Source organism: Labrus mixtus, chromosome 7 (genome assembly GCF_963584025.1).
Source record: "Labrus mixtus chromosome 7, fLabMix1.1, whole genome shotgun sequence".
In the NCBI taxonomy this organism is placed as follows: Eukaryota; Metazoa; Chordata; class Actinopteri; order Labriformes; family Labridae; genus Labrus; species Labrus mixtus.
Genome location: NC_083618.1, coordinates 20,097,674 through 20,115,976, shown reverse-complemented (window position 1 = coordinate 20,115,976; position 18,303 = coordinate 20,097,674). Strand labels below are relative to the sequence as shown.

The following is an 18,303-nucleotide window of genomic DNA, read 5'->3' as shown; positions in this document are numbered from 1 at the left end:
AAACAGTTAGTTCAAGAGTTTCACGTCAACTTGCAAGACCTTGTTTATCTGTACAATGATATATGAACAGGACACAAACTGGCTCTGCACATAAGACACTTTAACAAGGCAGACCGATAACAGACACAAATAGTTGTGTTGGGGCTTTACTTATGCAGATAGGAAACTACACATGCTTTTGGCACATCATCATCTTCACATTGTCATAAAATATCAGCACCCTGAAAAGATACTGCAAGAAACTGTGGCTTTTCCGAAGAAAGAACCACACTGACTTGGAGGAAGTTTGTCTGCAGAGGAAAATATTTTAAGAGTTCTACTTTCATCATTTTGCGCAGGCTGGTCTCGAACTCGTTAATTTACGAGATCATTCTAAGTAAAGCAGAAATAATTGCTAGACAAAAAAAAATGTGAAAGGGGTTTAGATGAGTGGGAAGAGATGCAGGAAGGATTTGTCAAATATATAGGTTGAGTCTCTTTGTTTTTAGTTTTAATTTGTTTTATTGTGAGAAGAAGAAAGTGCAAACGACCAATGACCACTGCTGTGATAGAGACAGCAGCAATGATGACAAGGACAAAAGAAGACAAGACACATACAATCAAATAAATAAATGAGAATGTGTACAGCTTTAACGAGGTACTTCTGTATTTAAGAGTTAAATAAGAATATGGGGGGAAGGGGTCTTTTTGGAGTTTAGTCAGACGTATGATTTCAATTCTTATGTCAGTTTTATTTTTATGAAAATTTATTTTGGGGGGATTTTGGCCTTTATGTGGATAGGACATTGGATAGAGTAGGAACTATGGAGAGAGAGAGAGAGAGAGAGAGAGGGGACATGCGGGATACAAGCCGCAGGTCAGATTTGAGGACTAAAGCATTCGTACATTCAATCAATCAATCAATCAATCAACTTTTATTTGTATAGCGTCAACTCATAACAAGTGTTATCTCGAGACACTTTACAAGAAGCAGGTAAAAGACCTTACTCATTGTTATGTTACAAAAAGCAGGTAAAGGACCTTACTTATTGCTATGTTACAAAGATCCGGCCTATCCATCATGAGCACTTTAGCAAAGCAGCAAAAGTTACAGTGGTAAGAAAAAACTGCCTTATTAAAAGGCAGAAATCTTCGGCCGGATCCCCGGCTCATGACGAAACAGTCTGCACAGGCCTAGACTGCACCGGGCTTGGAAAGGGATAGGGGGAGAGATGGGATAAGATGCAGGAAGAGGGATAGAGAGCAAGGGGGTGGGGGGAGGTAGACCGTCCATCAGCAATCCGGTGGGGAGGGGAGGGGGTGTGGGGGGTTGTTCTGGCAGGCCGCCAACCCACGATCCGGTGGGGAGGGGGTAGTGGTGGGGTGGGGGTTGTTCTGGCAAGCCGTCAACCGATGATCTTGAGGAGCCTAGGGGAGCTCAAGAGCTCCCAGGAAAGTAGGTGGTTAGTGACTGAGATTTATAGATAGATACATGCAGTAATATGATGTACTGTATATGCAGAGAGAGAGAGAGAGGAGCTCAAGGTGCCAGTTCCCCCGGTAGTCTAAGCCTATAGCAGCATAACTAAGAGCTGGTCTACACCAGCACCAGCCCTAACTATAAGATTTATCAAAAAGGAAAGTTTTAAGTCTAATCTTAAAAATACAGACTGTGTCTGCCTCCCGGACCCCGGCTGGAAGGCGGTTCCAGAGGAGAGGAGCCCGATAACTGAAGGCTTTACCCCCCATAATACACTTGGAGACTGTAGGTACCACCAGCAGGCCTGCACTCCGGGACCGCAACGCTCTCAAGGGACAGTACGGCACTAGTAGCTCCTTAAGATAAGATGGTGCCTGGCCATTTAGAGCTTTGTAGGTGAGAAGAAGGATCTTGAATTCTATTCTAGACTGTATAGGGAGCCAGTGCAGAGAAGCCAGGACAGGAGTAATGTGGTCCCATTTCCTGGTTCTGGTCAGTACACGAGCTGCAGCATTCTGGACCCGTTGAAGAGTCTTTAGAGATTTGCCAGAGCACCCTGACAAAAGAGAGTTACAATAATCCAGTCTGGAGGTAACAAATGCATGAACTAGTTTTTCTGCATCACTTTGCGACAGGATATTCCTGATCTTGGATATATTACGAAGGTGAAAGTAGGCTGTTCTTGAAACTTGACTGATGTGAGAGCTAAAAGACATATCTTGATCAAAAATAACTCCTAGATTCCTAACAGTGGTGCTAGATGCCAGGCTGATGTCATTAAGGACAGTCACATCACTAGAAAAAGTCTCTCTGAGGTTCTTAGGGCCTAGCACAATAACTTCAGTCTTGTCTGAGTTAAGTAGCAAAAAATTTCTGGTCATCCAGGTCCTAACGTCCTTAAGGCATGTTTCTAGCTGACATAACTGACTGGTACCATCGGGCTTCATTGATACATAAAGCTGAGTATCATCTGCATAACAATGAAACTGTATGGAGTGTTTCCTCATAATATTTCCCAGAGGAAGCATATATAATGTAAAAAGAATTGGTCCAAGCACTGAACCTTGTGGGACTCCATGGCAAACTTTAGTGTGCATAGAGGACTCATCATTAACATGTACAAACTGAGATCGGTCTGATAAGTAGGATTCAAACCAACTTAAAGCAGTCCCTGTAATTCCAAGCAAATGCTCCAGTCTGTACAACAGGATCCGATGGTCAATGGTGTCAAAAGCAGCACTAAGATCTAACAAGACGAGCACAGACAGAAGTCCCCTGTCTGAGGCTAGAAGTAGATCGTTTGTAACTCTAACTAGTGCAGTCTCAGTGCTATGGTGGACTCTAAATCCTGACTGGAACTCTTCAAATAAACTGTTGTCATGGAGAAAGTCACACAGCTGTTTAGCTACCACCTTCTCCAGGATCTTCGAGATAAAAGGAAGGTTGGATATAGGTCTGTAGTTAGCCAGAGTTCCTGAGTCCAGAGTAGGCTTTTTAAGTAGAGGTTTGATTACCGCTACTTTAAATGTCTGTGGTACATAGCCTGCCAGTAAAGACATATTGATCATATCTAATATGGAGTTGCTAACTAAGGGAAAGACTTCCTTAAACAGCTTGGTTGGGATTGGGTCCAAAATACAGGTTGACGGTTTCGATGCAGAAAAAATGGAATGTAGCTCTGAAAGGTCGATTGGAGAAAAACAGTCGAGACTAATATCTGGTCCTGGAACTGTCTCTGCCGTAACAGACGTATCTGCACCAGGTAAGGGCAGGAGGTTACCAATTTTGTCTCTGATGTCTAGAACTTTGTTGTTGAAAAAGCTAAGGAAATCATTACTGCTGAGGGCTAGAGGAATACAAGGCTCAATGGAGCCATGACTCTCTGTCAGCCTGGCTACAGTGCTGAAAAGGTATCTAGGATTGCCTTTGTTTTCCTCGATTAGAGAGGAGTAGTAGGCAGCTCGGGCGTGACGTAGAGCCTTCATATATCTTCTATGACTATCCTGCCAGAAAAAACGAGATTCTACCGTTTTGGTCGAACGCCATATTCTTTCAAAATTCCGTGATGATTGTTTCAGAGTACGGGTTTCTGAGTTAAACCATGGAGCCACTCTCCGCCGCTTGACAACCTTCTGTTTCAGGGGAGCAATCGAATCCAGAGTAACTCTCAGTGAATCCACTGCACTATCAACAAACTGATCTAGCTGAGAGGGACTAAAGCTATCGTAAGAGTTTCCAACTGGGTTGAAACACGGTACTGAATCAAAAACAGCTGAAATAGCTTCCTTAAATCTAGCCACAGCACTATCCGACAAACTTCTAGAAAGCACACCTCTTCCAGGCAGAGGTAATTCTAGTAGGACAAAATCAAATGTAATAAAAAAAATGGTCTGATAGCAGAGGATTTTCATTGGATGCATCCTAACCACTAGCGTCCATTAGTTTGCCTCAAAGTCTCAGTTTGACCAGCATCTACCGCCACATGCATGATAAAAGGCATGATTCATGAGTTTGCAATGATAAGCCATGATTTTAAATTGTGTGTTTTAAAATATTAGAATGTTGGATTTGGCAGAGAATCAGGTGTCTTATAGAAGATTCAAGACCCTGGGGCGGTATTAACGAAGCCTACTAATACTAAGAATTGCTCCTAGTGACAATATTCTTTGAATCAGGACATTTTCTTAGAATTTCCTCTCAAAGTTGGGACTAGATCCTTGTAGGGATGAAAGTTATTCAAGAGAGCTCCTAAGGTGGAGAAAAGTTTCTCAAGCTGAGGAAAAAAAATTGAGAAATGTTCTTCAAACACGTGAAGAATAATATTGTTGACTCAAAAATTATTCATGCAGACACTTCAGTCCATCTCTGACTTTTTTCAGTTCAAAGACATGCATGTTGAGTTTCGCTTCATGTGGTTACCTCCACTGGTGCGTCCAATAACTAATTAAAGGCTCTTCACCTGAAGAGGCTGCTGCACAAGTGAGCATGTGATTTCAAACACCTTGTAGGCTATATACTTTTTTATATTACGTCTTACAACTTATCATGCAGATGTTAATTTCACAGTGTTCATAATTACGCAATGTCTGACTAGATTCTATGATTGACTTTTTTTCTCAATTTTCTTGGATTAACCAATCACAGCTTGTGAAAAAATGTGTCATACCAAGCAACGGGGTCAACCACGCCTCCTCACTAAGATAAAAGTTTGTGTCTCTTCCTTGCTCAGAGTTGCTCTGAGAATGATCCTAAATCACTCCTAAACTAGTTATTAAGCTAAGTTAGGAGCTCTCTGAGAGTATTCTCAGAATGTCTGTGAATACCGCCCCTGGTCTATAACTGCTTGATTCACTTACCTCATCCCAAGACATTTTTTTGAACCCCTCTGATTCAGACCCACAAGGTAGAATCTGTTTCCTTCTCTCCTTAAACATATTTAATGTTAGACTGTGTGTTAGGATAGTTCAAATATGTTTATTATGGCCTGGTTTGTCTCATGAAGGGGCTGAAGGGTAATTTGTGCTTCTTTATGACGACCCAAGAGCAGTGAAAGAGACGTTTGAGTAATTAGAATAGAAAAAAAATATACACAAGTTAGAGTCAAATGCAGTCCTCCTGTTTTTCTTGCCTCGGAGATGTTTACAGTTCATAAGAGATAGTTAAAGTGGTAAGAGGGAGATAGTAGGGATAGAGTTAAAAAAAATCAAAAGTAATTGCGATGCATGGTCTAACGAGGCTTCTGCTGTTAGGAAAAATGTGTTTTCTCCGGCTCCTCTGTCGAGGATTTTTCTTGTATTTGTCCTTAAATGTTGTTAAGAAAAATCGCTTTCAGATGTTCAAGGGTTTTTCCCTTCTTAGGAACAGCCTTCAAACTCACTGGGTTTTTTTTTCTAATCATCTTATTAAACCTTCAGTCTGCTGAGTGGATAGTTTACAGAAAGGTCAAGGCGAAAAGCTGAGGGCTTGATACTGAAATTAAGTGTCACATGTCAGTATATTTGCAGAAAAGTTCCTGGTATTAACTCGTCCTCACCGTGGCCCATTTTGGCAGCACACAGCAGTTCATTTTCCACTTTTCCTTCTTGGCCTGACATGCTGGCGGGCTGGCAGGCTGCACAACATGATAGTGAACATCTCAAACCAAGGACGCTTCATGCACCCTGCTTTTTTCCCCAGGGACTGGACTTGATTGCAATTTTTTTTATATCAGCGGAAACTCTTGAGGGTTTTGTGTTGGTGGCAACTGTTGGCAGGCCTGCAGAGACTTGGCACACAAATATCAAATAAAAGAAATAAATAAGAGTCTGGGAGGCCAAGAATCAACGCAAGCCACCAGAGCTATTTACTTTAATAGAGCTTCTTCTCTGCAGGGAAACACATGACAGTAAACAGTACACAATCAAGGATCACCAGCATGTTTATATTACAGTCACATGATAATTCATCACGCAAGTTTTTGTCACACAATACACTCTCATATTGAACAAAAGCTAGTTCCAAGGTATTTAGTCACTCAAAATACTTATGAAGCTGTTCGTTTCTGCTGGTTTAGAGAAGAAGCAGACTCCTAAATCAAAGACAAAGCAGAGAATGAAAAACTAAGTGTAGCAACACCGCCATCTAGTGGTGGAGACTTATCACTGCGTATAACCGGTAACCACATGTCGAACTAATAATCTTTACTTCAACCACAATAACTATAACTACCAGACACTGAAGTAGCTATAAGTAAATGTAGTAAAGGAACTTTTATTTCATTATGTATACCGGTATTTTTCTCTTATGTGATGTTACAAGTCACACAAAGTTTTTTTTCATTTGATGCAGAAGCTGAAGAATCTGCCTCAATAAATGCATAAATGCTAAGAGCAATAAGTATTACTTACCATTATTTTTTTCCATCTTTTGGTCATTACTTACCTATTGTCATTGGGTCATTATTGTGTATAACAGGGGCGGGCAACTGGCAGGCCTGGGGCGACATGCAGTCTCCCTCCTCACTTATTGTGACCTGCGAGTGAATTTCAAGTATCAATAAATCCATGAAGGATGTTAACCAGAATAACCAATAAACAAATGCACTACAACATGAACAACATAAATACTTCTATAATAATCTTTGATTACAGGTATACGTTTTGTTCTTTGCAAGAAATTAGAGGATTTTCCTTTGATTTACTTTTAGGCTTTTGCCTTTATTTGATCGGACAGTGGAGAGAGGAAGAAATCTGAAGAGAGAAAGAGGGGGGAATGACATGCAGGAAAAGGAGCCGCAGGTCAGACTTGAACCCGGGACAACGGCTTGGAGGACTATATCACCTGTACATGCCGCAGGCTGTCTGCGCCCTGTTTCTTAAAAACTATTTTACATGCATTACTTAATACATTTGGGAAATAAAATAGAAAAGTGAGTCAAATATACTTCAATAAATGTAAATTACTCTGTTCATTTCATTGAAAAAGTAGCTTAAATTAGCTTAAATTCTCTTTTATCTCTCTTAATTAAGCATTACTCTTTGCACTTGGGTCTAAACATTAAAGTGCTGATATAATACATTCTGATGAAAACGATATAAAGTTGTTATTATTATCTTATAAGTTTCCAATCCCTGGTTTATTAAGTTTTCTTATTAGTTTCACTGGGACTGTTCCTTTAAATGTGACATGAGCGCCCTCTGTTGGTGCCCCTGCAGACTTGAGGGGTGAGCCCCTTGTTGCCATCTCCAGTGTGCCATATCCAATCCATACCTGGTTGTCTGTTGTTGCTAAGCGATGGGTTGGAGCCAAAAGTGGATCCCTGGCTCATTTTACGACACAAGAGGGGGTAGGCTACACAACTGCTGCTTTACATGATATTTTATTAATGTTGCATGTCATGTAATAAGACTTTATTAATGAAGCTCGATAATGAACAACAGAATTAAAGGAATATTTAGAAGCTATAATAAGCTACATCATTTACCACAACAAACAAAAGTATGTTTTTGTGAACAACTTTTTACTGAGTTGAGTTGGCAGCATGTATACATACAGGTACACATATACATTCTTTAATAGATTAACAGACAGCTAATCAAACAGATCAGATGAACACTCAAACAGTGTTCAACATAACCAGAGTAGCAATCATCAATCATCCGCAAGTCAAATTCAATTCACAACCTAACGTGTTGTGCAAGCAGTTTGCAGATAGATATCTTTGTCTGTGTGGACAATTCACATACGTCATGTACATTTGATGTCCTTCTATATCCACAAGTGCACATTCATAAACAAACCTACAATATACACAGCCAAATGCCAACCCCTCCATCAGCACTGAAGAATATCATGAAAAAATGGTGAATCGTAAAAAAAAAAGAAGCAAAGTAAAACAAAATAATAAGTTGGAGATTACTTAAATGAAACATAAATTCAATACAAACTGACAATTAATAGAGTGTGCAAAGTAAGACATACTTGGGCAAAGACAGTGATAGAACAGAAGGGGGGAGGGGGGGGGGGGGGGTCATCAAATCTGACACTGATGAAGTCTAATCACCTGTACTTTAAAGGTATGAGTGAGGGATAGTGAGGTGCTGTGTTTAATAGCTCAGAAAGGATTTTAATTTTTCCCTTTTGTTAAACAAAAAATGCAACTGAAGATACCTTTTGTTCTATTTTGCTGCGCTCTTCGTGAAGCACTTTGAAAATTGAGTTTTCTCATTATAAAGGTTATTGTGATTATTATTATTAATATTATTATGGCTGTAAGGAGCTCCAGCAGTGAAGCCAAGAGGTGACGCGATCAAGATCAAGTGTTTCCAGGTTGTAATGAGATTAAACTGATTTAATGTGGCTAATGCTCTTAGTTGATTAAAGCTGCTCTTTACCACTGATGTCTTTATTTACATTCAATTAAGCCTGAAGGAGCAAACCACGATGTCAGAGTGTCTTCAGTTAGAGCGGACCTTCTGTTAACTAACTGTGAAGTCGTCCACATAGATTTGATACAAAAGTACAAAGACACGCAGAGACAGAGCGAGGTCCAGTATCTTCAGGCTGCTGTCGTTTCTGTCATCAGTGTTTCATTAAATCGGCACTGGAAGGCTGTTCAACGTCAGCGCATGTTACCCCGAAGGACATGCACAGTATGTCTGTCTAAACATGTCACTCATCAATCCCTGTGTGTGTTTAGCTTATCTAATGATGACCTTGGCCTCACTGACTTCATGAAGACACGTTTAGAAAAGTAATAGTTTTTAATGACGTCTGATCTGAAAGGTCGCCCTGAGCATGGCCGAGGCTTTAAAAAAAAAAAAAACAGTAACAGTTAAATAAAGAATTAAATCAAAGACTTTTAGAGGTTTATTTTGGGGCTTTTTAGGCCTTTTTTTTTTAGAGAGATGACAGTGGATAGAGTCAGTTATTGGGGAGAGAGAGAGAGTTTGGAATGACATGCGGGAAAGGAGCCACAGGTCGAAATCGAACCCAGTCCACCTGCCTCAAGGATTTAATGAATATTGAAATCTGAAGACAATTGCTGTTTGATTTCAAGTCTACTATATGATGAACGACTAGTGCAAGCGTGCAGTGGCAATGGCCCAGAATATTTCCATTAGCAGAAACAGGCTGCAAATTTCAATAAATAAATGAAAGCGATTTAATAAACACACGCATAAGTTCAAAAAACCAATGGGAATGAAATAAAGCAGAATATGTTGAAAAGTTGTGATCCTGCACAGGTGTGGTGACATTGAGACACTGTGGTCAGACGGTACCTACTTTGATTTGGTCTGCTCATTGATAAATCTGTCTCCATGTGTCTCCTGTCAATAATAAACTATTTCATTGGGCCCCCACAACAGGCCTGCAGCCCTCCTGTTTGGATGTCTGGCTCAAGCGTGGTTTAATCCTACATGTGTTATCTGTGACTTTTTGACATTTCAGCGATTATGCATTGGCAACACATTTGCGGTTAATGCAGCTGTTTTTGCTTTTCTTTTTAATTGCTGCACAATTTTTTATTTGTGCCACATTTTCATCGCTGCTTTTGTTTTGGACTTTCAAATGTGTTTTTGAATTTGCTTTGATCCTGAATTAAAGCCCTGTTTCTGCTTGACAAAAGATAAAATTATTTAAAAAAAAAGATTACTTGTAAAGATATCGTAAATTACCCTCAGAAATTTCAAGTTTTTGATGTCTCAATTGCTAACCAAACATGCACTCTAAGATCCAGCTCTGATCAATCACAGTGCTAAATACAAAATCTAGAGATTTTCATTACAGGTTATTCATTTCTTCTGTACCTTAAGATCAACATGTTTGACTACGAGCTCAAGGTGAGAATCAAAATGTAAATTAATCCGCTTCAAATGAAACCTTTGATGTGTCACCGAGCTCAAGGGGATCAAAACATGAACAGTGAAGCACAAACAGATCCATAACTCAATTAGTGCGTGCAAAGCTTTAAAAAAAGAAATTCAAACAGATGAAGCTTCACTAGATCTGACATTTATTTTGAAGTTCATCAAAGTTATCACATGATGCCATTAAAGGATGTCTTACTCGACCTCAATCATCTTCAGAAACCTTTTCATGCAGATATAAATGCAAAAACATCAGACCACACTGTCATCCACATCAGTGTTTAACAGAAACATTCACTGTAATATTGGTATGCTACCTAGATGAAGATGTAGTTTTTATATCGTCCACTAGAGGGCGGTATAATCTGTATAATCTGTATATCTAATAATAAGCAAAGCCTGTTAATCTCGGTAATGTGTGCTCTCTTCCAGAGCCTCTGTAATCGGGTGAGCCAAACATGTCTGATCTTTTTAGGTATGTTTTTGTAAATTAACATCAGAGATGTGTTTGAAATAGAAAGTCATCAAGTCATAAAAACTAGAGGGAAAGTCATTGGGACGCACGCCCCATATCTACGCCTCCTGCTGCCTGCACATGTCACACAGCATCTTCAGTGACCAATCACATCCAGCTCGTCGCTTGTCTGACCGGATGCAGGTTCATCAAAGCAGAGAGTTCCAGGATGTTGAACTCCCCCAAGCTTAGGCCTCTCCCATCCTGAAAATCACTGACAAACTGAGGTGATCATCATTCTTGCACCAGCAGACTTTGCACGATAGACCAGGGGTTCGCCGACCTTTTTGACTGCACGGACGAGACAGCAGCTGTCGTACTTCCGACGGCTCGTTGGCAGGGGGGATTATTACACACCTTATGGTAATCCTTGACTAATGTCATGTAACTTAGTCAAACCTGAATACTGTTGAAAACACTCGAAAAACAAAACTTCATTCACCCTCAGTGTGAGCCCTGAGCCTGTTTTCCGGTCGTTGCGTGGCGCTATGTGTGAGTGACAGGTGCAGCATGTTTCTAACATCCAGTCTGCTGCGGAGCTTTGTTTTGGTGGCAGTCAGAGAGCTGAACGAGCTGAAAGAGTGTCTCTACTAACCTCACTGTCCATGAGCCTTGTTTCAGCAGCCCCTGTAGAAAACGTGTTAATGTCATCTGTTCCTTCATGTCTTCTCCTCACTAGCTTTGACCCACACGTGACCTAATGAGTGAAGAGTTTTTTATTGTCATTGGTAACCTTTTGCGTCAATTAAATTGATACAAATATAGTTCATTTAAACAGTGGATAGAGTCAGTTATCAGGGAGAGAGAGAGAGAGCTTGTGGAATGACATGCAGGAAAGGAGCCACAGGTCAGATTCAAACCCGGGCAGCCTGCGTGGAGAACTATACCCTACGTACATGGGGCATGCGCACTAACCACTGTGTCACCAGCGCCCCTTAAGTTGTTATTTTCAGACCAATCTGGGAAGCCATAAGATTTAAAGCCACTGGGGGAAACAGACAATTTTTTTTTTCGGGATTCAGGTGCAGCCAGCAGGCAGTGACAAAAGACTTCCAGCCAAGACTTTTTTTTTTTTATTGATGTGTGCCTTTGTTTACAGTCTGACCAGCAACTTTTGAAGCAAGAATGGGTTTTTTTAGGTTGAGAAACAATGCCAAAGAATAGATCGTTAGCTGCACCTTCATGCAGATATCTGCTGAAAGTGATTGATTGAAGCTAAAAGGGGTTAGATGGCAGATTGCTCTCCACAAGGACCAATGCCAGCGGACAAAGAGTTGTTATTCCTCAGAGTTTTGGTCTCTGGTCCCACACCTACTGATCCTGTATTTATTTGTATCTGTAAATAGAGGACGGTTTGTTCTATCTCAAAGGTGCAGGGTGTTTTTCAGGACCCTGCAGGCTCTCTTCTTTGTCCTCTCTTCGTCAGGAGACGTTCTGTGAAATTGCACCGTGTCAAAAAATCATCCCCACATTCAGTCATGGTCCACCTCTGGACAAATGATGCTTACGGCCAGCTGGGTTTGCAGGAGGTGATTTCATGAAACATTGAAATCATGAAATTAGTAACATTAAAACACATTGAAGATCCTTTTTTTAAATTTTTGTCTTCATGTTTTGTGAGATAAATGGAAAAGACCTCAAAACGATTTAGTCTTTTGATTGTAAAGCAACATTTTTGAACGTAGTAGAAACCTTATTCTTCAACATACTATAAAAAACTATATATATATATATATATATATACATATATATATATATATAGTTTTTTATTTATATCTCTACAAAAGGTCAATGAAGCATTTCACTAATGCACATGAGCAGTGTCTCTGATTGTTGATGGAAAACAAAGGATCGGATTTCCATTTCCAGTCACATCAGTCTGTTAATGCTATAGTCTGAGGATTACTGAATGTCAGTGACAGCCAAGGCGGACGGACAGAGTGGAAGTTAATCATACATTATATATAGGCTATATATATTTAATGAATAGAGAATTGATTAAATGGAGAGCAGATCAGCTGGATGTGATGTTCATGCAAATGCACCTCAGGAAAAAAAAGCAGGCAAAGGAAAGACAAAAGCTTTCCAGTAAAATATAGTATTTGTAAGGGCATTGCTTTTCTGTCACTTTTAATAATAGATATTTGGACATGCCCTTCTGTGGCTGCACAGATACATATAAATACTAAGGACACAGAGGGTTTTCAGTTCATACCTTTTTCAGCATGACATCCATCCAGAGGACCTATAGGTAGACTACCAGGCGGACTGGGTCATTTCAGTGATTATAATAGTAAAATGAGGACTCATGGGCGGCCGAGAAAAAAACAGGATAACAGGAGTAGGAAAGGTAAAAAGGGCAGATTTTGGTAGGAGAGTGTTAATGGTCAAGCAAAATTAAGGAAAAATGGGAAATGCCTCTGGTGTCTCTCCTGTTTCCTTGGTTATAATCTCCCCCCTGACTGAATCGTGAGAGCCCCTGTTTGTCTCGATGTTGTACTTTAGGGCTGCATCCTTTGGAGTGCACATTTGAAGACCGATTACATCACAGTGGTGCAGCGAAGGGTGTCCCATTTGGAAGGCTTCTTGAAATGTGGCCAAAAAATGTGCCAACGAAGGATCCATCCTGTGCATCCCTGGTGGCTCAACATATCCAAAATGTTATTGCAAGCCAATTCAAATGAACTGGTGGACTCTGAATCAGCCGAGTCAAACACTTTGAATGTATGTAAGTTGTTTCAACTCAATCAAGTAACTACCAATACTAATATTAGAAAAAGTAAGAGGCCTTTAGCTGACTTCTAGGCGACAGGGACGGTAGAAACAGAAGGGTAAGGGTGGGGGCAACTGGTGACGCAAACAGGGAATCCTCTGTAGACCGCTCTGTCTCATTTCAGATCAGCTTGAGAGTTCTACCAAGGCCGGATCCTTCGGAGGATGCTACCACTGAATTGTGACAAAGCTAATGTTTCTGTTGTGTGTTTGTAGGTCTGACACTCTGGGCTTCCAGACTGATAAATATCATCTACACCTGCTGCTGCTGCTGCTGCTGCTGCTACTGCTGCTTATTTTAATCATTGATGAAACAAGGACACATGCAATGAATATGTTTTCATATTAAAAATAAAAAGTAGATGCCGTCCATACAGGTACAATTTCTAACTCCTGTCCCTGGCTAGACCATATTCATACCTACTCTACATCAAGACTATCCCCTGCAGCATATTAACTACAGCTTGCTTGTCATGCATTCCTCCATCTCTGTGTCAGACTGTGTGGTAGCTACATACTTATATCATGCCGCCACTTCTTCAAACAATGTTGGCACCCTCTCTACCTCTTATAGGACCAGTTGGGTGGAATAACAGCAAAAAAGTCTCGTCTTTAAGAGACTTCTGTTAGATGGGTTAAACAGAAATGCAGGGACTTGAGCCTGTATGTCCCCTGTCTTTATTTATCATCAAACCCTGTGTAATACAGACCTATCCTCCAGATCAGTGGTTCTCAACTCACCTAGCCTCAGAACCTACCAACAATTCCTTCATGAGAAATTGCGCAACCCAAATTTGGAAAAAATGTAAAACCAACCCGATTTATTCAATCAAAAATTGTGCAGTAGACACTTCAAACCATGTAATGGAGGCAAGAAACTGTACAAAACAAACATGTCTAAAATGCGCTTCAAAAGCTTTTTTCCAGGAACATATTCACGACCCACTGAAAACAGCTCACTTTTGGATCCCGACCCACCAGTTGAGTAATGCTGCTCCAGATAATGGTTAATATGTGACGAAGGTGTGCCACTAATGTTAGCCTGTGAAGAATATTTAATACAGCAGACTTTCTCATAAAGGAGTCAATGCAATAAAAGATGTGCACTAAAGTGAACCATCTGCATAATCATCCCCTCACCATATTCTCTTCTATCTCATTATTTCAAAGAGGAACAAATCTGCAGTGTCAGGTTCCTCAATGCTTGAAGGCATGCAAACCAATTGATTTGTACTGCAGTGTTATAACGTGTTAGATGACCTCTTTCTGCATTACCGTTGTCGCTGACAACAATCCAATCTGAGCTGTTATATCTTTGTCCATCAGTTTTAATTAAAATGCATCTGACCCACAAGAATATCTTCCACTTATTCAGCACTAAATGAGAACAATGCAGATAAATGTGTCAGATGCATTCTGTGAGTCCTAAAGCTGGAGTCAAGAGAAAGAGGGCTAGTTTGGACGTCTCAGGAATCAGACTAATGAATGAACCAGAATAATGCTATCCTTCAGAGGTGGGAAGATGAATTTGTTTGTGAAGATTATGCAAAGAAATTCACACGAAAAAAAAACACTCAAATTACAAATACATAGAGAAATGGTAAAAGCAACATGATACAAAAGCATAAATACATACCCCAAAATAAGTAACCAAACAATCAAAATATGAAAAAGTTTTTTTTTTAATTTGTAAAAAAAAAAAAAAAAGTGGGATAGGGGTGGGATTGTTTCTTTTCTCATATACAGATTAAGTCTCTGAATAAACCTAACTTCAAACCCTTTACCTCATTAGTCTTTGGACCAATGGTTAGCACTACTTTGAGCAGATAACACCAGTTGGATTTAGTTTTGTAGAGTGACCTTGTCCTTATAAAACCACTTGTCCTCTTAAAACCACATGCCATGCAAATACACACACACGCAAAAAAGAAAAAGAAGCTCAAACGCACACAAAACCCTGCGCCGCACACACCAGGAGGGCACCCATTTTTGTCCCATGGCAGATGTGGCCATTGGCTGCGATGGTTAATCCAGAATGCTGGGTTTGATACAAGCAGGATTTAGTCATAACCATGATTCTAACATCTGTCAGGATCCCGCTACGAGCTCCTAAACACACACGGAACAAAAGTGGAATATTTCTTTTGTCCTGTTGTTTGGATAAACAGGAGGGGGGAAAGCAGGGTATAGATTCAGGACCTGAGGTAGGTGTTCAAGTACTTCATCTATGTAGGATGTTTCACGGCCTCGAAAAGTGGTGCGAGATTCATTACAGCTTATATAATGTTTTTTTTTTGTCCACAGGCTTGATATTTGACGCTGTGTGGCGCATGCATTTGAAAAATATTCTGCATTGACCTGAAACCATGACAGTTTTTTTTACTCTAAATAGGTCATTGTCAGAGGGGATTTGTTTGCATATTCAAAGGCTGGATTGGACATTGCAGAAAAACAACATAATTTTAGCTGCAAGTTCCTGTTTTATGTTAAGTGTTATTGGTGCACCAAACTGAATACAACAGGGTAGTAAGTATCATGTTTATAGCTAAACTAGAGCTTTTTATGTAGAGGTACCTGGTCTTCAGCTTCTTTTTCATTGCTACATTTCTCGTCCTAATGACAGAATCAAATTTCTGTTTTGTTTTTGTTAAATCTTTTTTTTAAATAATGAGGTACTTTTATTTTAATTGATTGACTGACTGGAGGTGACTGACTGATGAGATCACTTGTTTTTAAGCCTGCATCTTATCAGTGGACACATCCTCCATTGAAGTCTCATCATGTCGTCATCTGATTTCATGACATCGCTGAATATCTGACTTTGAGGTGATGAGCAACACGCTGGCTAATGAACACACATATTTCAGTTGAGATTTGAAACAACGTAATTATACGCTGAAACGGAAAGTTTTAATTCAATGCGACATGTGAAATGCTTTAAGTTGTTTAAACCTTTAGATAGAAACCTTTATTTACATCAAATGATGCTGTAAAAAGTATTTGATCTGCACATTAAAGGCTGATAAATTGTCTCATCTCACAATCAGTCTGATAATTAATAGTAATGAGGGATTGTCTGCAGCATATATATACAAAATAATGTTTCGATAGTATTGTTTCAATATGACGAGTATTAATCACGAGTTGCATTAATATGAAACGAGAAGGAAAATGGCTGACTGTATAATTTTAGATCGCTCAAATTAAACTTTCATGATCGTTGACAGAATTTGGGTCAAAGCAGCCGACAACACAGAGCGCATGTCAAGAACAGAGAAAAACAAACAAAGGAATAATGTGAAAATAGGCCGATTATAGTATTTCATAATAACTAAAAAAAAACAAAGAAAATAGCACAGGGTGCATCATTTATGAGAAAAATCCAAATTATATAAATATAAAAAAAACAAGGGCATCCAATCAATGCATGAACTGAGTTTTTGTGGTAACTGATGGACAAAAAACTGCAAGAATAACAAACATTAATGTCATCCTGTGAGCTCTAATCTATAACATGAACCGACCAATCAACAACACAGCAAAGGTCAAGGCTCGGTAGTGGGACGCAATTTTGGCCCACTGATATCTTGAAGGATAACCCCCAAATATCGAAAGTGATTAAATAGGGGGGTGGTTACAAGCCCAACAAATAGGCTCCCTTTTCTCAATAGCCCCGAGAGGAGAAGAAACAAAACCACCCCTGCTGAGCAGCTGATAAGAAACTAGACTAACAGAAGGAAAATACACTCACTACAGCTGAGACACAAAGACCACTAGGCCTGTGTTTACAAAGAAACAAACAAATAAACCACTCCTGTAGAGCAGCTGGAAATATTAACCAAATCAAGCATTGCTTATGCAGAATCACACACTTCTAAAAGCCACAAGAAAACACAGAAAACCTTTCACTGTCACAGTGACACAATGAGTCAGCACACAGTGCTGCAACGAGAGGGAATATTTCAGCTTTTCAAACCTGCACCAAATCATGGCCAATCAGTCACACTCACACCTGACACTGCACTGAGATGATTACCTCCACACACTCAGTGAGTGGCCTGCGTGATCTCCCTCACACAAAGGCCTAGACGGGTATTTTTGAAAATGTAGCCTTTCATACACAAACTGTGTTTTGGGTCACTGAAAACTCCTTTTAAGTTAAAGTTGTCAGAAACTCAGTTTAAGGTGTTTACATGCAGTCGGGGAAAACTTGGGTCTTGTACTGTCACACTGTGCGCAGGTTTCTCCTCCGTTTGGTGCCGTTGTGCTGCGATTTTGTTAACATGAGATTAGTGTAATGGCAACGTGAATTAATAAATGGAGATTAATAAAATATTTACCAATAATGCATAATGAGCCATCAGGAAGCTCTAGCATCCTCTAAAGTAATGAAAAAAACAATTTGGAAGAATTAATAACCTGCCTTAGTCTCCAGACTAGACAATAAATTACCCAGGGCGATGCTCTCTTTGTTAACCTTGATCTCTGTCAGACTCAGTTACAACACAATGAGCTGCAAACAGCCAGTTTTCTGCTGCACAACATAACCCCTAATAACCTGGTGACAGTGCTGATGAAGAGTCAGCACATCAGGAGCTGCTCTGTAAGCAGGAACTTACTTTAGCTCACCGCCTCCTGCGCTCTGAATAAGCACTGAAATGCCAGGTCAGGTTTTAAGCGACATAATGAATATTCGATGGAAAATTTGAAAGGCCTGGAAATGTCAACCTTTTTTTGTGCATGTTTTTTTTTTTAAAGTAAACATGCATTATTATTTGTCACTTATAGTTTAACTAGCTGATCCTTATTTGCATATATGGATATCAGATATTCATTATACACATAATAAGAGCACTGTGGTGCAGGTAGAGCCTCCTTTCACAGTGTGTACTAAAACTTCAAATAAGAAGTAATGTGGCTCTTGAATGAAACATAGAAAAATCACATAGCTTAAGTTTTTAGTCTCTTTATCAGCCAGTCGACATGGCCTCAGCCTTTGACAAAAAGGCAGAAAACAAAAGACTGAAAAATCCAAAAGTTAAAAGATTCTGCAAATCTGATGGCTTGTGGGAGTTGATTCCAGAGAGTGGGGCAGAGAGCATATTATCTGAGTGGACGAGAGATGGAATAAGGAATGAGGAGGTCAGAAATGTAGCTGGGGCAGAGGTCATGCAGTCTGAATTTGAAAAGCAGCCAATAAACGGGAGGCA

At 39.9% G+C, this 18,303-nt stretch overlaps 2 protein-coding genes across 3 annotated transcripts in view; both read left to right on the top strand.

Annotated features, from left to right (window-relative positions):
• Positions 1 to 18,303, top strand: part of ece1 (endothelin converting enzyme 1) — a 516,542-nt gene that overhangs the window by 351,273 nt on the left and 146,966 nt on the right. The gene's annotated exons all lie outside the window — the stretch shown is intronic.
• lactbl1b (lactamase, beta-like 1b) overlaps positions 15,025 to 18,303 on the top strand; it is a 29,368-nt gene continuing 26,089 nt past the window's right edge. The window contains exon 1 of the mRNA XM_061041151.1: positions 15,025 to 15,297. The gene's annotated coding sequence lies outside the window, so the exon portion shown is untranslated. The remainder of the gene's footprint in view (positions 15,298 to 18,303) is intronic.